General features: G+C 40.0%; 1 pseudogene; it reads left to right on the top strand.

Moving 5' to 3' along the window:
- The first annotated feature begins 1,348 nt into the window (after nt 1-1,348).
- LOC107158252 lies at nt 1,349-1,627 on the top strand (annotated as a pseudogene).
- The last annotated feature ends 22,566 nt before the right edge of the window (nt 1,628-24,193 follow it).

Genomic DNA, 24,193 nt, shown 5'->3' with positions numbered 1-24,193 from the left:
CCAAGTGGTTATATTTCTGGAATGCAAAGCTCAACATATGAAAATCATCAATGTAATACACCATATTAACAGAATGAAAGACACAAACCACATGATCATCTCAGTTGATGTGGAAAAGTTATTTAACAAAATTCTATACCCTTTCATGATTTAAAAAAAAACAAACAAACAAACTCAGAAATTGAGGGAAAGTATTCAACATAATGAAAGTTAGATGTGAAAAGTCCACACCTAACAGTATATGCATTGGTAAATAACTGAGAGCTTTGCCTGTAAGATCAAGAGCAAGGCAGAGATATCTGTCTACTCTTCTCACTTCCATTGAACATACTACTGGAAGTTGTAGCCAGACAAATCAGGTCAAAAAATCATAAGTAGAAGGTATCCAAATTAGAAAGGAAGAATTAAAACTATCTCTGTTCACAGACGACATGATTTTATCTGCAGAAAATCTTAACAATTCCAAAATAAAACAAATACGTTTAGGACTACTGAACTAATTGGGCAAAATTGCCAGATACAAAATCAGCACTCAAAAATTAGTTGAATTTTTTTTTATACACTACCGGTGAGCAATCTGAACACTAAATAAATAAAATAATCCCATTTATAATGGGGCAAAAATCCCATTTACATTGAGATGAAATATTAGTACATCAAAAACTACGAACCATTGCTGTTATAACATGAAGAAGACATAAATAAATTGAAAAAACATCTGTATTTATAAATCAGAAGACTTAATATTGTTGAAATGTTTATACTATCCAAAACAATCTACAGATTCAATGAATTTCCTTTTAAAGTCACAATGATGTTTTTTGCAGAAATAAAAAAAAAAATTTTCAAATTCACACAGAATCTCTAAGGAGCCTAAATAGCAAAAAATATTGAGACAGGAAAAGCAAAATTCTTCACAGTTCCTGATTTCAAAATATATTACAAAGCTCTCATAATTAAAACATCATAGTTCTGGTGTAAAGACAGACACATAGACCAATGGATCAGAACAGAGCTCAGAAAGAAACCCTCACGTGTCAGGTTAAATGATCTTTGACAAGTGTGCCAAGATCACAAGAGGAGGAAAGGATAGTGTCTAACAAATGGTGCAGGGAAAACTGGGTATCCACAAGAGGGAACTAGACTCTCACCTTATACCAGACACAAAAATTAACTTGAAACATTTAAAGACCTAAATGTAAAATCTGAAACTGTAAAATTCTTAGAAGAAAAAAAATATATAAGGGCCCCACCTCCTCTTCCTCCTCTCCCTCCATCGAAGCCATTGTCTTTGCTTGACTACTTCCTGCTTCAGGCTCCTCCTCTCCTGTGCATTGAAGAAGATAACCTCATTGGAAAAGAAAACAAAGCAAAGAGGTAGCAATGAATGCAGATCATGAAGCTAACCTCCTAGTGGAGGAAATTCATTGTTTGGGTTCAAAAAATGAAGATGAAAAGTTCAGTGTGAAATCTGAGGTCCTCTTCTAAGACAATTGTGCCAACCTTTTAGAAGCATTGACAGGAACCAAAAAAACTCCAAGCTATAAAACAAGGGAAGATTGTTATGTACCCAGGAGAACTACTTTTGCAAGGTATTTATGATGATGTTGACATTATATTGCTGTGAGATTAGTATGGTTTGCATAACTTTGTGGATTGTTATTTTTTTGTTTGTTTGTTTCTGGTAAACTGAAATAGTAAGTCAAAGGATAAAGAAATGAATATATACTTACTGTATCTTTACAAAAGGTGATGTGTGGCACTTGGTGGGAGACTGCTTGCCTAGTGTGTTCAAGGCTCTGCGTTCAATCCTTAGAAACACACACACACACACACAAAGGAGACTCTATTTTTTCCCCACATTTTCTTATTGGTGCATTCTAGTCACTCATAATGATGGCCTTTGTTGTTACATATTCATACAGGCACACAATATGACAATGTAATTTGGCCAATATCACTCCCCAGAGGCTCACATTTTAAAAGTCTGTCCTTTATATATCTTGAAAGAAAGTCTATTTATTGCACTGTAAAATGAATAAAGCCTATTATTTTTCTCAGGTACTTGACATTCTGTGAGAACAAGAAACAAACTGAAGACCAGCTCCCCCCCCCAAAAAAAAAATATGCTCATGTAATAAAGACATAAAACTGTCTTTTTTCAAAAAAAGATAAGAACCAAATAAAGGGTAATCTTTATGACATTGATTTAACAATGGTCTTTTGGATATGACACTAAAAGTACAAGCAATAAAAACAAAGTAAATGATGGAACTACATCAAACTTTAAAACTTCTGCACAGCAAACAATCAACAAAGTGAAAAGGCAACCATAGAATGGAAGAAATATTTGCAAACCATACATTTGACATGAGGTCAATATCCCCAATATATAAAGAACTCCTTCAGCTGTGTGCTAGTGGATACTTGTAATCCTAGTGACTTGGGAGCCTGAGGCAAGAGGATCAAAAGTTTGAGTTCAGACTGCAATTAGCAAGACCTTGTCTCAGAAAATGAAAAGGGTTGGTTGGGGTACTGCTCAGTGGCAGAACACCCTGAGTTCAAACCTTCAGTACTGTAAATTAAAAATTAAGTAAATAAATAAAAATAATAATGAGCAAAGGATTTGAATAGGCATTTCTCCAAAAAAGATACACAAATGGCAAGAAGCATGCTCAATGAATTAATCACCAGAGAAATGAAAATCAAAATTACAATAAGATATTTCAGGGGCTGGAGTTGTGGCTCAGCGGTAGAGCACTTGCCTGGCACGTGTGAGACCCTGGGTTTGATCCTCAGCATCGCATGTAAATAAATAAATGAGATGAAAGATCTACTTACAACTAAAAAATATTTTTAAAAAATGATATTGCATATCCATTAAAATGGTCACTATTTTAAAAAATGAAATTAGCAAATGTTGGCAAGGACATAGAGAACGAACACTTGTACCTTGTTGGCAAGAATGTAAAATGGAAGAGCTGCTATAGAAAACTGTATAAAGGTTCCTCAAAAGAATTGAAAATAGGATTATCATGTTCTATCTAGCAATTTCACTTCTAAGTATATATCAAAAAGAATTGAAAATAGGATCTCTAAGAGATATTTACATATTCATGTTATCAGCGGCATCATTTGCAACAACCAAGAGGTGGAAGCAACCCAAATGTTCTCTGATGAGTTAATGAATAAATAAAATGTGATATATACATTCAATGGAATATTATTCAGCCTTAAAAAGGGAAGGTAATCCTGTCACATGCTGCAGCATGGATGAACCTTGGAGACATTTTGTGGATTTAAAGTGGGCCAGTCACAGAAGGACAGATACTGCTCTACTCCGCTTATGAGTGGCATTAGTGGTCAGACCTTAGAAACAAAGTAAAATGGCAGTCATTGGTGGCTGGAGTGGAGGAAGGAAGAAGTTCTCTGATATACAGTTTCTGTTTTGCAAGGTAAAACATGTTGCAGAACTCTATTGTACAATAGTATGCATCTAGTTGATGCCATTGCACGTATCCACTTGGGAATGGCTGAGACTGCAAATCTGTACAGCTTTTTGCCATGGTGAAGAGTAATATTGCGTAAGGTATAGGTACTTCTTCAGAAGTCACAGGATTCCAGTTTGTCCTATTATTGGTGATTCAGTGTTATTTACCTTACTGAGGATTAAGTGAATTAACAAAGGAAAACAGCATGGTGGCAGGCAAGCACACAATAAGGGACAGCAGTTATAATAATAATAGTTCTTTTTGAAGGGCCTTCCCTGAGTGAAGCTCTCAATTTCTTTTCTTCTATAACTGTGGTTCAGCTTCCTCAGGAGGACTGCCCATAATCTTGTGGTTGTATTTTTCAAAGCCCATAGATTTTAGCCTACACGTAACGGCTCTGAATCATTCTGGTAATGAGATAACAGCATGTTCCCAGAACAAAGACCTCTGAGCTATCTTTGGAGTTAGTCTGACCACTTCCCTATGGGAATAATTGATTTGGTAATGCCCTCCGTTACCTGGATGCTGAGTGATTTTTTTTTTTTTTATGTGAAGCAATCAGTCTTTCTCAACCATCTACATTTAGAATTGAATACTTGCTCAGAGCTGGAATAGGAAATTCCTTCATTCCTTCAGTCAATTAATGTATGTCAAGAACCGCATCGGTGCTGGCAGTCATTAGACCCAGTCCTCAGGAGCTTGTAGTCTGGAGAGGGCACAGGAAGGGTAGGGTCCCAATCAGCAAGCATCAGCCACCTCATCTAGGGCAGGCCCTGAGCTCATATTCATCCTTGTGTGAACTCTATTCAAGTGACTAGAATTGAATATGGAAGAAACTAAAATAAACAAGATATCATGAACTAAAAGGCCACTCACAGAGATAAAAGAGTTCAATTACAAAGGTGTCATGGAATAAGGAGGAAGAGCGCAGATCTTGGGGTTGACCGAACTGTCTGACATTACTACGCTCCTAACCTTTCTGGGACTCAGTTTCTTCATCTGTGAAATGCGACAGCAGTATCCCCCACATGGTTGTTGGGACGTTACCTGAGATACCAGGATAAAACACCCTCGGTGGGCACGAGCTCTAGCTATGATAATGGCTATTGTATAATTTGGATATAGACATGGTATCTTATTATCTAAATTATAAATAAGTTAAAATAGTAAGGTTCTGGATTTCTATGGCAACATCAGGAGAATTTTTCTTGCTAAAAGGTGGAGGTAAGGTTAGGGTTGTGGCTCAGTGGTAGAGCGCTTGCCCAGCATGCGTGAGGCACTGGGTTCAATCCCCAGAATCACATAAAAACAAACAAATAAAATAAAGATATGGTGTCCATCAAAAAAAAAAAAGTGGAGGCGATCAATACCACCCCTGGTAGGGAACCAGGGTTCACTCCTTCCTCAGTGGTGGGACCTGAATCTTATTATCCCTGATTCAGGAATTATTTGCGCCTAATTTTCTCGCCCTTAGTATCTCTTGTGGTTGCCCCAGAAATCCAATTCTTGGGCTTTTTCCTCCCCTAGGTTACATTTTAAAATATCATCACCATCACTTTCTTCCTCGGTTCAGATTGCCTGTGGCACCATAATTTTGCTTTGTCAAATTTTGTGTGAAATAAATAGGCATGTACGAGAACCTGGACACCTTTCAGCTATTTGAATGTTTTGGTGATGGAAATTGACCAAGAAAGAACTTGCTAGGACACATTTAAAAATCAAGTCATAGCTCTGAGAAGGCACTTAAAATTGTATTAAGTCCAAGATTGTGCTCTATTCTTTTAGAAAAATTATCAGGAAAATGGTAAATTGAATTCCTTCAAAACTAGGAATTTTGGTTCTTCAGAAGACACTAAGAAAACAAAAGAGAAGAGCTGAGCACGTGGCACATGCATTTAATCCCAGCAACTCCAGAGGCTGAAGTAGAAGGATTCCAAGTTCAAGCACATTTTCCATGTTGCTGTGTTTATCACCAGTTCATTCTTTTTATTGCTACGTAATCTTCCATTCTAGCTATATCACAATTTATGTGTCCATTTACCTATTGATAGACATCTGGTTGTTTTAGTTTTGGGTTATTACAAATAAAATAATAATGAATATTTGGGTACAAGTCATCCTGTGGACATGTACTTTCATCTCCTTGAGCAAATTCCTAGGAGAGGAATGGCTGGGTCAAATGGGAGGGGTGTATTTAACTTTTAAAGAAACTTCCAAACTGCTTTCCAAAGGGGTTATACTGTTTTACATTCTCATCTCGGTACTATATGAGGCTTCCAGTTCTTCTACATCCTCACCAACAGTTGGTATGGTCACTTTTAAACTTTGGATTCTAATAAATATGTTATAGTATCACACTGTGGTTTTACTTCAGACTTTCCTAATGATAGTAAGGAAAAGTAACTTTTCTTATGCTTTTTACACTTATGTATCTTTTTGGTGAAGTGTTTATTCATATCATTTGCCATCTGTTATTGGTGGTGGGGTGCGGTTTTTTGTTTGTTTGTTTTTTGTTTTGTTTTGTTTTTGACTGAGGATTGAACCTAGGGGCACAACCATCAAGCCACATTCACAGCCCTTTTTATTTTTTTTATTTTGAGACAGGGCTTTACTAAATTGCTGAGTTTGGCCTTGAACCTGCAATCCTCCTGCCCTAGCCTCCTTAGTCATTGAGATTACAGGTATGTACCACCACATCTGGCTCATTTGACTATTTTAAAAACTGGGTTGTTTCTTTTCTTTTCTTTTTTTTTTTATTGGTTGCTCAAAACATTACAATGATCTTGACATATCATATTTCATACATTTGATTCAAGTGGGGTATGAATTCTTATTTTTCCCACAGATTTTTTATACAGATTGCAGGATCACATTGGTTATATATCCACGTTTATACATACTGAGTTTTGAAAGTTCTTTATATATTCTGGACGTAAGTCTTTTATGACTTTACCACAGAGATACTCCCCAGTTCTTATTATTTTTATTTGGAAGCCAAGCTTTTTCTCCCAAAATAAGTACCTTTCATACATACAATAAGTACCCATTTATGTAGAGTTCTAAGAAAGTCAAACTAATTTTCAGTGAAGGAAAGCAGACCAGAGTCAGCTGGGAGTGGAAAAGGGGGAGTGTGGGAAGCGCTAGCCTTCCGGTGGAGAGCAGGGATTACAAAGTTTGCTTGCAAAGGAAGTTTTTCAGAGTGGTCATCCCCGACCATAGTGATGAATTTTTTTTTATTAGCCTTTTAAAAATAGCCTTTATTAGTGGGGGCAGTTTTAGGTTCACAGCAAAACTGAGAGGAAGGCGCAAAGATTTCCTGTACACCCTCCCACATGCACATGCACAGCCTCTTCCATTATCAGTGCCCCCCCACTGAGTGGTATGTTATTACAACTGATGAACCCACAAGGACACATCATTGTGGTGATGGGCTTTTCACAAGTATACACACATATCAAAACTTCTCAAATGGTACACTGTAACCATGTGCAATTTATTGCATGGCAACAATAACCCAATAAAACTACCTTTAAAAGAAAAAGTGATCAGGGAATGGCTTGGCTTGTTTTTCCTTAATCTCTACTTTACTATGCACCACACTTTTTCTCTTCTAATAATCCTGGCTTTGTCCTCAGCAGTGAGTAACCAGAGGTCTACAGATCTGTTTCTTCCCTCAACTACATCTCGACAGCTGCCAGTGGGTGGAGGTCACCCAAGCAACTGCCCAAACAGCTGAGAGAAGCTTGGGGTCAGGAGAGCGGTAGTTTGTGAGAGCTGTGGGCGGGAAGAGTGGCACGCACCTGCCACAGGATGCGGGCAGAAACAGCCCCCACTTGGGGTCCCATAGAGATGACTTACACACCAAAAATAAGGAGGCAGAAAGCGCATCTTTGATGGCATTTCTTTTCCTCTCTCTTGTCCTACTGACCTCTTGGGCTTTATAAACCATTGGGAGCCCTTTGTATTTGTCTGTCTGTCATTGTCTGAGACTTACAGACAAGGGCCAGTTAGCAAGCTTGTCCCTTTGTTCAAAGAGCCAGAGAAAGAAGATCTTTGACCCCTGCTTCTAAGCACAGTAAACAAAGGCCTTCTTGGCTGCCAGTAAGCTCAAAGTGCTCATTAAGCAAGAAGTTTTCTGGCCAGTGGTTGAAATGACATCATGCTTCCTCCTGGAATCCAAGTAGAGATAAAAATCAGGTCATTCAATTTACAAAGAGAGAATGCTCCCTTCTACTGCTAGCTTTCAGAGGCTGCTGGCTTTCAAAGCTATCAGGGAAAAGAAGAGCCTATTTGAACTGGGACTTTGAAGACATCTCTTAAACTTCCTCTACTTAATTCCTGATAATATGCAAAGCTGATCCACTCTAAACCACCCGCTGGTGTCAGAGAGCAAGGTGCTTCTCACTCACGGTTCCTGAATCTTCAAATTGAGTGTTTAACAAGACATGGCAGTGGCAGATAGGTCTTATTAGCTAATAATGAGATAGTCCTGCAGGCTCTCTAACAAAGTACAAAAAGAAGGAAGAAATTGATCTTTTTCATCTCTTTAACACCATTGATCACAATTTGACATGGGGAAGTAAAAGGCTTTGTGGTCTTAAAGATGTCCATTCAGATTTCTTTAAGATAAAACCCCAAAGTATAAATTTAAGAAGATAGTGATCTATTGTGTTCTTTTTTTCTTTCCTTTTTCTTTTTTAAAGACCACTATAGAACAAGCAACAATCAGCAATTTTTAAAAATCCAAATGAATTTAATACAGTTTTACCCAAAGTAAGGGAAATCCTTATACAGTATATTTGCAACCAAAAATTTTCAGATCTAGAATTTCTAAGTAATTTTAACCAAAATACTAGACACATTTAATAAAAATGAAAACAGAAAAAAAAAAAACCCTACACGATAGGGGAAGTTTTGTGTAGCACTTTTCATTTGAAACAACACCTTCAAAATGTATTTGGTTTCAAAACCTAGATGCCCTTCAATAGATGAATGGATAAAAAAATGTGGCATTTATACACAATGGAGTATTACTCTGCATTAAAAAATGACAAAATCATAGAATTTACAGGGAAATGGATGGCATTAGAGCAGATTATGCTAAGTGAAGCTAGCCAATCCCTAAAAAACAAATGCCAAATGTCTTCTTTGATATAAGGAGAGTAACTAAGATCAGAGTAGGGACGAAGAGCAGGAGAAGAAGATTAACATTTAACAGGGATGAGAGGTGGGAGGGAAAGGGAGAGAGAAGGGAAATTGCATGGAAATAGAAGGAGACCCTCAGGGTTATACAGTGGAGGGGGTAGAGAGAGAGGAGGGGAGGGGAGGGGAGAGGTGGGGAGGGGGGAGGGGGGAGGATGGGAAAGGCAGCGGAGCACAACAGACACTAGTATGGCAATTTGTAAATCAATGGATGTGTAACTGATGTGATTCTGCAATCTATGTATGGGGTGAAGGTGGGAGTTCATAACCCACTTGAATCAAAGTGTCGAATATGATATGTCAAGAAATTTGTAATGTTTTGAACAACCCACAATAAAAAATTTAAAAAAAATGTATTTGGTTTCAAATAAGTGAAATGAGTTTAAAACACATACTCACTTTTCACAACTTACTGACCAATATACCACTAAGAATGTCGCACTCATTAGCCAGGGGTTTCTTATAAAACATCATAAAATTCTCGTTATTCAGAAAAATGATTCCAAGCTTGAGAATAAGTAAAAAACAGATAATTAGGTAAACTTTTGATCATGCTAGGGCCCATCATCTGATTTGGGTAGGGTCTACTGTTATTTGACTTACAAACTGATCAGAGGCCCAGAACTTTTCTAAGTCTATAAAATTTGAGTTTACATTTGTAGAAAACCAAAGAGTTATGATGATATTTGTGCCTCTATAACTTAAAAATTATACATATGCTAGTGAGTTTTCCATTACTATAAGTACCTGAGATAAGCAACTTTTAAAGAGATCAATAAAGGTTTATTTTGGTTCACAGTTTTAGAGATATCAGTCCATGATGGGTTGGTTTTGTGCTTTGGGGCCTATGAGAAGCAGCCCATCATGGCAGGACATGTGACAGAGCAAAACCACTCATGGCCAGAGAAAGAGGAAGTGGAATGGGCTGGAGTCCCACGATCCCCTTCAAGGGCATTTCCCCAGTGATATCAAGACCTCTCACTAGGCCCCACCTTTTAAAAGTTCTGCTACCTTCCAGAAGCTCCACAAGATGAGGATTAAGTCTTCCAACATGCGAAACTTTGGGAGCCCTTTAAGATCCAAACTGTAGCAATGCTGTTATTGCCTTGTAGGACGTTAACCCGTTTTACATCTGCTTTAGCCATCTTATTTCAGCATCTCTTTTTACACTGACTATATACATTGAACCAGCTTTGTTATTCTGCCAGTTCTCTCATAAATGAATTAAATAAAACCTTGACACATGCTATCTATTTATACAAGATTTATCTTTCCAACAGTTTGAACATTATGCATTGACACACTACCAGCATTTAAGAGAATTTGAAATAGCAGAATGATCCCATTTTGAGCAAACAGACCAGTCTTGGTTTGGGTTCCCCAGAAGCAGACTCTAAGACAAGGATTTGAGTACAGGAGCTTATTTTGGAGGTGCAGAGACTCGTAGAAGGGGTGTAAGGAAGTGACACAGGAATGGAAGGCAGCCAACGTGGGCTGGATCATCCAGCCTGCTGCCATCTGCGTGACTCCGGAGTTCAATGTCACAGGGGAAACTATAAGAAACAGTATAAAACCCACATGTCACAGACCACCCAAAGAAGGCAGGGCTGGAATATTTATATTTTGATGATTTCTTCTGAGTACTATTAGTTCTCCAGCACTTCAGACAGATCAGTGGCAGTTTGTCTCAATGCTGAAATTCTTGGATATGAAGAGACAGACATAAGCAACTGGGAATCTTGGAATTTACTGAAATAGTAGAGTCCAAAGGATGTAGACAGCAAATGCTCCAGTTATTTTTTAAAATCAAACAAAAATTTCCACGTATTACAAATAATATCATCCTCAAGTTAACAGAACAAAACTTTAATGCACCAACTTCCTTGTAAAACAAAGGAACCCATTTTTCCTCTGATAAAATATCCAGATTAGAATCTTTTCACCAAAAAAATTTTCCTCAATATTCATCCAATACAAAGTACTCAGAGCACAATATAATTGATTTTCTGAAAGACACAGCTATGTCCAGACCATTGGGGGTTCTTATATAGTACATATGCCATTAGAAGTAAATTTATTGGGCTGGGGTTGTGGCTCAGTGTCAGAGCACTATGTGAGGCACTGCTGGGTTCAGTCCTCAGCACCACATAAAAATAAATTAATTAATTAAAGATATAGTGTCCATGTATAACTAAAAAATTATTTTCAGAAAGAAGTAAATTTATTAACAATGTAAGATAGCGATCATCTTTTTTCAATGCGAATGGAAATTTCTGGTCATGTATTCACAATTAAATAGTCCTTTGCAAAATTTTTTCCTAAATGACTTTTTACAAATGATTTGTGTGACTTTAAAAAAAATAATAATAACTAACAGGGCTGGGGGTGTAGCTCAGTGGTAGAGAATTTGCCTGGCATGAACAAGCCCCTGAGGTCAACCCCCAGCATTTCAAAGCAAAGAAACAAAACAACAATAAAAACTCACATTTTTTTTTTCAACTTTAAAAGAAGACTTCTAGATACCAAAAATGAAGGAAGGCTAGGAACCACACCATCAGATTTACAAAAGGAAGACCTTCTATGTTGCTTTTGATGGGTAGAAAGAAACAACATTTTGAGCTTGGAGGACAGTCACCGGAGGACCGGCTCAGCTGTTTGCTCTGAGGCATCTTCCACATCCTTGCTGGGGCCATGTTAGCCTGGTAGTATGTCCCATAGATCCAGAAAGTTAAAAAAAACACCTCCACCCAAGTGACATGGGCACAGAATAATAAATAATTACATATTTAGCCATTACATTCTCTATTTCTTTTCAACATGGTTGTCTGATTTTCAAAGATCAGGCCTCCGGCCTAAACTAGAACATGAAAGTTCTTAACAGTTCTTCCCAATTACAAGGCAATGGAGCTCCACCGCACGCCCCTTGCATTGTCACACATTCACACAGAGACACACACACACTGCAGCAGGAACCACCCCTCCCCTTCAGACTCTTCCTTCACGCCCTAGGTATTCCTAGGAGTTTCTACCTGGGCCCATGACACTGTCAGCCACAGGACTTGCTCTGCCCTTCCTGCTTGATTGGTTCTTTTACCTGTACCTGTGAGCAGCTGTTAGGTAGCCCTTATTCTCTCCCAAATCTCACAGAAACACTAGAAGCAATTCTGTTGGTTTTTCTTTGTTGTTGTTTTTAACCAGAGAGGCCAGTTGGGAAGATCTGCACACCATCTACACCATCCATCACTGCTTCCACCTCTTCCTTTCCAGCTGGTCCTCAATCACAATTCATCTCTCCTTCCTGAGTTACAAAGCTGAAGTTCCCTGGCACAAGTGACAATGGGAGAAAATGCCTTCCATAGATCTTTCTGTAGTGCTGACCTGCAGCAAGAATTTACCACCCCATCTCTTCTGTTCTAACACCATTGATTACCAAGACAATAGGAAATACCTGAACTACAGACACTGGGTCAGATACCAGTTTATCTGGTTTCCGTGTTACTCTTGTTCAACAAACATGCTAATATGAGTCAGGTCTGTGCAAATGGGGGTGTCTCAAGATCAACACAACTCTTTTCTCCCTTCTTAATATTACCATCTGCGTTCATCACTACATCTAAATTACCTCAACAGCCTCCAACCCCAATACATTTTCTGTATTGTTGCTAGAATAATTATTCCAAGGTATTAAAATTTAAAAGCAAAGTCCAAACCCAGTAAAGCTCTTCTTTCCAGGCCCATTACTGACCTCCCCAATGTTCTCCAGAGGTGCCACTCTCTCTCCCCTCACATCTCCCTATTACAGGAATCTTCTTTTCCCCATTCCTTTCACCTGTTAATTCTCATCAGCTTTCAAATTCTCATCTAGCCATAACGTTCTCTGATTCCAGGCTGAGTTAGATTCCTTTCCTTAGGATCTAAGGCTAGATTCCGACTGGGGTGTCTAATCAGCCCAGAAACCACACTCTCTTTCTTTGAGACCTGAGACCCATTTTTCCTTTCTCTCACAATTTAGACTCTGGCCCTCAGAGGTCATGTTTCCACTATGACCCTGCTCAGTAGACAAATAATTGAACCTCTCACCCATGGAGTTCATTAGATTCCATTTCCCAGGAATTTTGCATAAGGACTTAGAGACAGCCATCCTGCCCATTGGTAAGGCTGGAACCCATAAACTGGAGTGAGCTGTGGGATGATCATATTCCTCTTTGAGGATAAGGAAGCGGAGGTGAGTCTGCAGAAAGAAAAAGAAAAAATAAGACTAACTAGCAGAGAAAGAGTGCTCCTGAGGCTCCCAGTGTTTTTCCAGTTCATGGTGCTAGTCCCATCTGACACCCTGCTACATCCTCATTAAAAAAAAAAAAAAAAAAAGCAGCAGCTGGGTGCAGTGGCTCAAGTCTGTAATCCCAGGGGCTAGGGAGGCTGAGGCAGGAGGATTACGAGTTCAAAGCCATTCTCAGCCACTTAGTGAGGTCCTATGCAACTCAATGACACCCTGTCTCTAAGTAAACACATGCACACACACACACACACACACCAAAGGACGGGGATGTGGCTCAGTTGTTAAGTGCTCCTGGGTTCAAGCCCCAGTACCAAAAAGAAAAAGAAAATCTCGAAGCTAGAAGTGGTGGGACATAGCTGTAATCCCAATGACTCAGGAGGCTGAGGCAGGAGGATCACAAGATTGAGGTCAGTCTGGGCAATTTAGTGAGCCCTAACTCAAAATAAAAAAATAAGAAGGGCTTGGAATGTACCTCAATGGTAAGTACCCTGGGTTCAATCCCCAGTACCACACACACACATTCTCTCTCTCTCTCTCTCTCTCTCTCTCTCTCTCTCTCCTTTTATTTTTTATTGTTTATTTTTTATATGGTGCTGAGGATCGAATCCAGGGCCTCGAATGTGCTAGGTGAATGCTCTACCGTGAGCCACAACCCCAGCCCCCATACATTCTCTCTTTTGCTTAAGAGAGTTCAGTTATTTTTTCTTTCTTATAACCAAAGTCTTAACTAATACATACTTCCTGTGCTTAGTTTTCACACACTTCATTGCCTGTTCCTTCGATAGTCTACATTCTTCATTGGAAGCTGTAATTTTCATAACAGCAAAGATTGTTTTAGGCATTGTTATTATATCCCACACACAGTGTTTGGTATATATCATAGGTATTCAAAAAAATTTTTAGTGGAACAAGATCATAGTGAATATTTATTGCCCACTATTGTATGCCAGGCACTATTGTATTAACTCATTCAATTCTCACAACATTTAGGGGTAATTGTGGGTTTCTATAGTCACTTTATAGATGAGAAAACTGAAGTGCAGAAAGGTTACTAGCCCACGACCAGAAAGTGGTAAAACTGGAATTCAAGTCTCCACAGTATGGCTCTGGTTACCACGCTCTTAAACACTGAGCTATGGGCCTCCCTATGCCTGCCTGAAATCAGGGAGGATGGAATCAGGACACCTCATGTCTTTGAATACAGAATTATTTTCAACCTTTCCTGTGGTTTTCCATGGTTTTGGTGATACCCATTTGCTACTTTATTTTCTGGTCATGTCTGAAATCTCCAGGTTCCTCTTCTGTGTTGTTTTACTTACCAAATCACAATATTCCATCTCCAAAACTATTTTGGAAGCTCTTCTAGGGCAGGGACTAAGAATTACACTTCTTGCTATTACCTTCACATTGGTTGAGATGATTTTATCTGCAAGTATCAGAAAACCCCAATAAAAGTGGTCTAAACAATCAACTATTTTCTTAATTTTTTGCACTGAAAGGTTCAAAGGTAAATCTGGTTTCAGGTAAGGCTTGATTCATGACTCAATGATGTCACTGAAGTCCCTGTTTCTTTCCTTCCTCCATCTCTGCCTTTCTCTGAAAGATGGCTTTTGTAGGGTCCCATCAAAATATCTGCCAATAGCAATTAGGACTTTTTCTTCCCTATTCACACGTAGTAGAAAAGAGAGACATATTGGTTGTAATATTACTAGCAAATTCTTATAACTTATTCTAAAAGAATATCCCAAATAATCACTGGATCAATCATTATGGTTTTGTGTGTACGCCTATGGTGACTTTAGCTCAAGTCACCTACCCAGTCACATAGAATAAGCTCCTAAAATCATGTGTGTATCCAAACCAAATTGGGGATTGTTGAGAAGAAAGAGCACCTCAGGATTAGAACAGACTTTGAAAGTTGACCCGTACATCCTCTCTTGTGGGTGCTTTAACTATAGTCATTTCTTTGGACATTGCTGCCTTTTAGAATACATATTTAAATCAAAACCATGGCTGTAGATTTCACTGCCTGATTCAAGTTCCCTGGAACAAGCCTATCTCTGTTCTCCATATGAACCCTCTTCACATTTGAACACTGCTGTCCTGCTTTCCTTCAGCCATAAGTAGCAGGATTTCATGATCCTCCACCTGCTTGTGGCTCAGGAAGCTCTTATGTTGGGAATCCTAGGAGCCCCCACAGAATGGACTTCCTTGTCCACTCCCAATCTGCACCCAGCTCTTGTAGGAGGCAGGGAGAGCTGTTACTTGCTGTTGTGCCCCTGTGGCCCTGACTGAGGCTGTTGATAAGCCTGCACATGTCAGGGCTGGCAGGTATGAAGCTGAGCTTTTAGATGCATGTCTGTGGGTATTTTCCCCTTAACTGAATTTTTTTTTTCCCCGCTCTCTAGAGGAAAGGGAAAGTGTAACCACAGTTCTCTTCTTTTGTTAGAGTCTCTTCTTTTGTTAGGACAAACAGAGATGTCTTGCTGTTAGGGAGAGTAATATATGGGTAGAAATCCATTTGTGGTTTCAGAAGCCCTTTGCAGAGAGGGCAGGAGTATAAATACTTGCTCAGATTCAAAAGCCCAACTAGGTCCTCAGTTTGCTTCTGAGTACTGTTTCTCTTCCCATGAGCTGTTCTTTGGTTGTGATTAGAAAGAAGGGGAGAGTGAAGGAATTTGAGTTTAGTGCAGTGCAGGGATAGCAAAGTTCACTAGGAGAGGGGACAGCTCTGTTCTGTGCTTTGGGGCCACTGTGAATTGCTAGTGAGATTTGTCTGCTGGATACTGAACTTATTTTGAGTTCCATAGCAGGGAAGAAGAAGAGAGAGTAGAGAATTTATCAGAGTAAAGGGAACAGCAAAAGAGGTTTGTTTTGAAGCAAAACTCACTTGCTTTTTATAACCTAAAAAATAACTGTCCAAGACAAGAATAAGGTTCGAGTTTAAAAATTGGGCAAGAGCAGGCAGGACTCCTCCAGTTTCACAGCCTAAGGAAAAATGGACTGGGGCCTTCCCTCTAGATCCTGAAGCTATTTTGCTTATTGGCTTTTTGAGGAGGAAACTGAAGGCAGCCTGCTGCTTAGGATTCATAACCAAATCACTCTAGCAGGAGGCCATGGACCAGGCTCTGGGTGGAGTTGTGCTCCTATGGAAGACCCAAAGCCCCAATTCAGGCTTAAGGCTAGAAAACTGGGTGGGTTTCTGGGTTGATTGGTGATATCTTTCTCATCAGCACCACTTTACATTGTTCGATTTCTCTTCCAACTCACCGTTCTAGGTACCCCTGTTTCTCCCTCTCTGCCCCGGCTACAGTTAGCCTCCTTGCCTCCAATCTATTTCTAATTATTTATCCATACAAGACCCTGTCAGCCCTCTGATAGAAGTGCTGATATGGACCAGGCATAGCTGGAGACTTTGACATTCACCCCTTTGAGGCATTTACTCTTAGCCCTGTTTCACAGATGAGGAAAGTTTAGGTTGTTCATCTGAGACCCCAGAGCCAATAGGCAGAGAGCCAGGATTTTTACTCAGCCTCAGGGCCCTCTCTCTGTCACATCAGCAGACATTATCTCATATTTTTTTATATTCCCCTCAGCATGTGTTAGATATGGAGAAATAATCATGGTTTATTAACTGCACATTTCTCATGCCTAGTTGCGATCTGATTTATAGTTAAGTGAGAATGTTATAAATGGGAGAGGATGAGGAATAATCTTCACAGTGTCTATCTCAGCTCAAGCTACGGTAACAGAATACCACAGACTGGGCAGCTGAAACAACAAACATTTATATCTCATAGTTCTGGAGGTTGGGAAGTCCAAGACCCAAAGGACAAGCAGAAACAGCATCTGGGGAGGACCCTCTTCCACAGAGAACTGCCCTATCACTGCATCCTCCCACAGCAGAGGGGGGTGGGGGCAAGTTCTCCTGTCTCTTCTTACCTATGCACTGACCTCATTCCTGAAACTTCACCCACATGATCTAATTACCTCCTCCAAACCCCCATCTCCTGATACCAATCATGTCGGAGGTTAGGATTCAACACATGAATTTGGGAGAAATAGAAGCATTCAGTCAAAACAATATCTAATGACATCTTGCAATTCATTTACTTGTCTTGATGAACTTTAATTTATACCCATGATTTCTACCAACCTATTTTATTTCCAATACCACAGATGAAGACAAAAAATCTTGACAGGTGGGTAGCAAAACTAAAGAGCAGATACTATGGGTCATGCTAAGGAAGGGCTTCATCTTGACCTTGACCTCTGAGATAGGTATTCTTGCTTCATTTGGCAGTTGTAAAACCTGAGACTGAAGAGATGTTGACTTGTTCAAGGTCATATAGCTAGGAAGAGGGCAACCTGAGGCTCAGACCCACCACTGTCTAATTCCAAAACTATGCTGTTAATCCCTGTGCCTCCTGGGTGGTGGTCCCCAGCACCTTAGATGGACAACAGTAAGAAGGGACAATGAAAAAGAAAAACAACAGATGGAAAAGGTTGTTAGGCAACATATTTAAGAATACTGAACATAATATAGGAAAACATTTCCCGCATGTGAAACTATAAAATTACTTTCTGAATATTAAGCCTTGTACACATAGTTTTGTGAACCCAGCGACTGATAGGAAACATATTTACATGGGGAGCCAGCAGTAAGTTAATAATCTGAATTTTAAAGAGAGTTTTTTTTTCTGACAACTGAGAATTGTTTTATAAATTTTAAAGAAATGTTAATAGGTGTTTGACATGAACAATGAAAGGAACACGAGTATTGCAAAATGAATTAAAGCTTTAAAATGTCTCTACAGAATCATGCTTAGAAGCAAAACTGGAATTATGAACTGGGAAATTGCCACTTCAAAACAGAAAAGCAAAGAACTGCAAGGTATCCTCCCACAGATCAAATGCTCTTAAGTGGAATGGGTCTGGAAAGTAGGGAGCTGGGACCTCGGGCAGCAGAGGCCATATGGGTGAGCCTCAGAATGGGCATCATGGATTGTGCCCAAGTAGGAGGAGCATCTCTCCAGGCGCCAGGACCTCCTCCCCCGCCTCCTCCTTCTCCTCCTCTTCCCTTGGCTTCTCAGCTTTTCTCTTCCTTCCATAAGAGTATTTCTGCTCACTGTTTCTCAAGCCTCCTTCATCACATGTTTAATACTGTTTTACAAAACTCCCACCACTTAAATGTAGCACTTTTGAAATCATACTTCTCCGTGGGAAAGTGGCTGTGATGGTACATATTTGATAATAACTTCACCCATGAAAAACATAGAATGAAGTGAGCTTGGAAAATGTTTTAACACAGGATGTTCATTTTCTTTATAGCTGGGCTTACAATGGAAAAATACCACTGACATTAAGAACTTCATTCTACAAATAGAACACACACACACAAAAAAAAAAAAATTCCAAGGATCCATGTTTCATAGGAAAACATCTTGGAGTGGCATGTTTTTGACTTTTGGAAGAAGCACAGTGGTACATCCACAGTCTGAACTCATTGGGAGAAACAAAAAGTTGCAGATATACATTGTGTCATTATTTTCTTTTCTTAAGTGGTTATTCTTCATTGCAGTGAATTTAATCAAATGCTTGATGGTAAAAGAAATTGGATGTTACAGGACTGATGGTCTGAAGGAGTCTTGGGGAACTGGAGGGTTGAAATTTCATTCTAGTAAAATTAATGCCATGGTGTTTGATTGCAAGAGTAAAACTCTCAAACTGATATCATCTTTTATTGTCCCCTCCCAGAAATCTCCCTGAAGACAGCTTAGAGCTTGTCCAATTTTGGGTGGATGATTTAACAAATTATGGCCTATCTATAATCTATGAAGCCATTCAAAATGAAGATGCCAATCAATAGTTTTTATGCAGAACCTTAAATCACAAAGGACATTGAAGGGAACAGATCTAGTATAACCCCAGAAGAGGACCTGGGACATGTTCACATGTTCTCATGGTGTTATGGACTAGCCTGCCATATTCCAAGTTCTCAGCAACTTATGAAAACCTGAAATGTGATTAATCATTATCAATAGATGGTGAGAGAAAGGTGATTTTTATTTCTGATCTATTTTTTCTTTTTAATATTTCCACAAAATGTGTTTTTATAAAGAGAAATAAATGACATTTAAAATTTTTTTAAAAACACACATGTAAGGACGCTCAAAAAATATACAGAACTTAGGTTTCTGAATCTTACTGGGAAACAAGTAAATGACAAAATAAAGGACTTACTTTGATCACTTTGGGGTCGCTTGGGAACAGAAAAATGCAGGAAAGAGAAATTTGGTCTTTCTGTGTTCAAAGACTCATGTTTTCATCTTCTTCACCAGGAGATGTCAGTGGTAAATACTGTGTGTTTTAACTCTGCCCTTGATGCCCTGCGAAGGCTCCCAGCAGATGTAGCAGCCAAGTAGGTCTCCTGCTGTTTAAAATCCAAGAACACAGTCTGACTCACTTTGAGGGCTGTAGGGATCTCATTACTCTGTTTGGGTACCGAGGGTGGTCTCTCCTGGGGGGTGTGGTGTCAACTACCTGCAGTATTTTCTACCTAAAGCCTGTTTTGCCCTTTTGCTGAGATGCTATTTTTGCCTCTTAAACTCTGACTCTCTGCCAGCCCTTTGTTCAAGCAGAACTATCTCCCAGTGCTGTTTCCTGGGCTGGTTTCCCCATCCTGACTTCCCAGCTGGACCACATCTATCACTTGTTAGGTTTAAGTTGACAGCTCAAGGAACCAAGAGTGTGTCAGGACCATCCCAAGGCAAGTAACCTAGGAGTTATCAAAGTACTGGCTCTGCAACGTGGGTGGACCTGGAGTGAAATATGCCAGGCCCAGAAAGACAGACACCACATGTTCCCTCTCATTTGCAGAATCTAAAATAGTTGAATTCAGAGAAGTGCAGAGTAGAATAGCGGTCACTTTTAGAAGCTAGGAAGGGTAGGGACTTGAGGGGAAGGGGGAAAGAGGGATGTTGGATAATGGTACCAAAATAAATTAGGTAGGAGGAATACGTTCCAGTGCTCTACAGCAAAGTAGAGTGACAATAGTGTATGACACTTTATTAGAAGAGAGCTGAGGGTGTAGCTGTAGCTCAGTAGTAGAGTGCTTGCCTAGGGAGTGCCAAGCCTTAGGTTCCACCCCAAGAGCTGCAACAACACAAACAGAAAACTAAAAGAGAAGAGTTTAAAGGCTCCCAACACAAAGAAATGATAAATATTACATGTTTAAGGAAATGGAAAGGCTAATTATGTTGATTTTTATGTGTGTATATGTTTATGTAAAATTATCACATTGTACCCCATAAATATATACAATTGTGTGTCAATTAAAAAATGTCAAAAAAATTAAAACTTTTGAATGACAAAGAAAAAAAAAGTATTTGTTTGGAGGCATGCAGTTACATAAAAGTCCCTCCTCTGCTCTGCCATTTACTTGCTACGTGACTTATGCTAGATTACTTAATTTCTCTGTGTTGGGTTTGTCTTTCTCTCTCTCTTTCTTTCTTTCTTTTTTCAATATGTGTGTGTTTGTGTGTGTGTGTGTGTGTGTGTGTGTGTGTGTGTGATGGTGGAGATAGAACTAAGGACCTCATGAATACCAAGCACGCACTATACCCCTGAGTTACATCCCCAATTCCAGGTTTTTCATTTGTAAAATGAAGATAGATAATATAACCGGCTTCACAGGGTAGCCTCACAGACTTGCTGTAAGGATTAAATGAGGTCATGTATGTAGAATATCCAGCACAACACTCACCATATTAAAACCCTCAGATGAGGCTGCTTATTATTATTGTATGTTTGATATTTAAATTCTAGAGGAAGGGTGATGATGACAGTGGGAAGGAAAAGAGCCCTGGACAGTCCTGGAGACCTCAGTTCTTCTTGTTTGACTTCTTTGTTGGGAAATGAAGGTGCCATGTCAGACAGTGTCCCCACAAGACACCGTGCACTTGAGGGGTAACTAAAGAGAGCTCATCAAGGGATTGTTTACAGAGATGTGGCATATTGGTCAGGTTTCTGTTGCTGTGACAAAATATCTGAGAAGATCAACTATAAAGAGGAAAGTTTTATTTTGACCCACAGTTTCAGTCTTTTTAGCACATGCTTGTTTGGCCCCATGCTTTGGCCTACAGACAGAACATCATGGGGAGGCGTGCACAGTAGACCAAAGCTGCTCACCTTGTGGCAGTCAAAAAGCAAAATGAAAGAAAGGAGCCTGGGTCTCAGTGTTCTCTTCAAGGGCACGCCCCCAATGATCTAACTTCCTCCAGTTAGGCCCCACCTCTTAAAGGTTCCACCAACTCCCAGTGGCACCAGAGGCTGGCAACAAAGCCTTTGGTTTATAGGTTCTTGGAGGTCATTTAAGATTCCAACCATAACATGGGCAGGACTACGGGAATGAAGCATCTAGGGACTCACAACAACAGGGAGCCATGCCACCCACCAGCCCGGCCTGAAAGGGGCAAAAGTAGGGAATAGTGTTACCAGAATCTGGTGAAAGTTGGAGCCCTGGAAGAGAAGCCAGCCCACAAGAGCTGTGGTTATAGAGGAATTCCAGCATTACCAAAACCCCAGTCCAACAGAAAGGAATATATTCTAGACTTCTCTCTCCCCGTGACTGCTAATGCCCTGCTTAGTGTCTTACTAGCTAAATTCATCAAGCTAGTGTTCTGCAAAAAGCAGAACTGAGAAGGGTGGAGAATAAGTACAGAGGGGTAAACAGAGAGTAACCAGCCCAGCAGGTCTATAATTCCAAATCCAGCAGGTCTTAGAAAGTCCTCCTCTGTATTGGCCAGGTCTGCCTGGCCTGGAAGGTGCAGTGAGTCAGTGACAAATGCCCTAAGTCTTTCTAGGAAAATGGGAGCCCAAATTGCTGATCTAGGATTGGAAAAAGTAAACCCCCACCCCCAGGTGACCATTAGGATATAGACTATGAGCCTGAGAATGTCCTAGGAATCAGCTTCAAAGAACAAAAACCTGAACTGCAAGCCAGAAAGATGGTCCAACAGAAGTGTCAGGCTGAAGGAGCTAAAGAATTGGAATTCTGAGAAAGGGGAAATGAAGAGCTCTTGTGTGGCTGGACAGATGAGGAAGGGGTTTAGAGTGGAAGTGCTAGGCTGGGTCTGGGACTTTCTAAGATACTGAAAAGCTCTTTGGGGTTCTTCTAGGGCCCCTATAGTTCAGGCATCGGATGGCATGGAATTCATTTTCTTGTTCATTCATATAATAAGTATGTACAGATAATTTTGCCTACACTGGCAGAGTACCAGATGCTAAGGATAGAACAATGAGGAAGACACAAACCCTGTCCTGAAGGAACTCAGCCCTCTTGTAGGGTCAACAGCCAATCACAACACAATGTGTATGATAAAGGGGGCTTGAGGGATAACAGAAGGGAGCCCATCCTAGACTGGATGGGTAGGAAGAGCTTTCCAGGAAGGCTATATACATCTACCTATACTGACTCTAAATGCTGAATTAATCAAGAGGGCAGGGTAAGACAGGGAGGTGGGGACAACTGGAGGAAGCTTTTATGTATTTAAGAGACTGCTGGTATGGGTCGTTCAGTATAAACAGGTGGGGAGAGATGAAAAGTTGAGGCTGGAGAGGCAGGCAAAAGCAGATCCTAACTGGCATTTTATATCAGGGTGAAGACCCTGAAGATCATAGGCAGCCAAAGAAGAGTTGGAGGCAGGAGAGTGACATGATCAGATTTGAATTTTAGAAAGATCATTCTAGCATCACTGTGAAAAGATTCTCAGGAGAGATGGCACATCAAGGGACAGGGAAACCAGTAAGGAGGGTGCTTCCATTCTCTGAGAGCCACGGTGATTTTCAGGTGTGCCTGAACTAGGTGGTGCCAGGGGGCATGAGTGTGAGCCCTGGACATGTTTAGCATAAGAGCTGGCAGGACCTCATGACTGTCAGGATGTTCAGGGAGGGAAAGAGGAACAACTCTAGCTTGGTCATTGGGTGGCTGCTAGTACCAGTCACTGCGCTTCAAACCACAGATGAATGAGGCCCAGCTGGGCAAAGGACAATGCAGGGAAGAATTCTGCAAAGATGTGTCTCTCTTTTTGGTGAGTCAGCATGCTTCATAAGACTGAGAATGAATCGTTAAACAGATTACACTTTAGATACTTGTGAATGGTAGTGTTTTTTTTGGGGGGGGGTGGGGGGCTGTGGGTATCCTCATCCTATATAGAAGCCTGGGAAACAGTTAATTAAATGAAGCTAAATGGTTTTTGTTACTTCAGAACTTTTCAGAGCCCTGAATAGTCTAGGGCCCTTTATCCCAAACTCACACATATTCTGCTGCTATTTATGAAATCTATTTGACTCCCCCCAGCAGCAGCACTGCACACATCTGTATATGTCCTATACAGGCATGTCTTAGAGCTACGTTACTGCAAGTGTGGTGCATTGACCAGCACTTGTTCACAAACTGTTAACAGTCCATGACAACATTAGTACAGAAATGAAGGCTATTTAGAAAAATTTAACAGGAATTTTGTGTCTTTGAATCTAATATTGAAAATATCTGGAATTGTATTTTGCATGTCTGACTCTTAATCTCATTTTCTAGGAATTTACTTAGTTATTGTATATTTTACAGATTCATCAGTCAGCAAAGGATTTGTAGTTCAAAAGGGAAAAATCCAAAGCCAGTCCTGCACTACAGGGAATTAGAGAGGTACCATCTCAGAAGATACTGTGGAAATGTGTTAGCTCATGGCTCTCCAATGTGGTCATATTTCAATCACCTGGGAGATCCTGGGGCCCACCCCCAGAGATTCTGGGGTAATGCATCTAGGGAGCAGTCTGGCCCAGGGATTTTATTTTATTTGTTTACTTTTTTAATTATTATTTTTTGGTACTGAGAATTTAACTCAAGGGCACTTTACCACAGAGCTGAGCTATATTCCCAATAATTCTTTTTAAAATTTTTTATTTAGGGTCCTGCTAAGTTGCTAAGGACCTCCCTAAATTACTGAGGCTGGCCTCAAACTTACAATCCTTCCAGGCATCCTGGCTTGGTCCAAGGATTTTGGAAAGATGCCTAGGGAGGTTATAATGGTGCTGAGATTAAGGACCACTGTGGCTCGAGGGGAAGCTTAGGTTCTGTGTGCTCTTATTTAATCTTCACATGCCTCGATGAGAATCAAAGCTGGGATGGTAGGCCCTGGCTGCAGAACTGAATGGGCAGGAC

The sequence above is a fragment of the Marmota marmota genome, unplaced genomic scaffold (assembly GCF_001458135.2).
Source record: "Marmota marmota marmota unplaced genomic scaffold, marMar, whole genome shotgun sequence".
Classification (NCBI taxonomy): domain Eukaryota; kingdom Metazoa; phylum Chordata; class Mammalia; order Rodentia; family Sciuridae; genus Marmota; species Marmota marmota.
The sequence above is the reverse complement of the archived record's forward strand: the minus strand, read 5'-3'. Positions and strand labels throughout refer to the sequence as shown.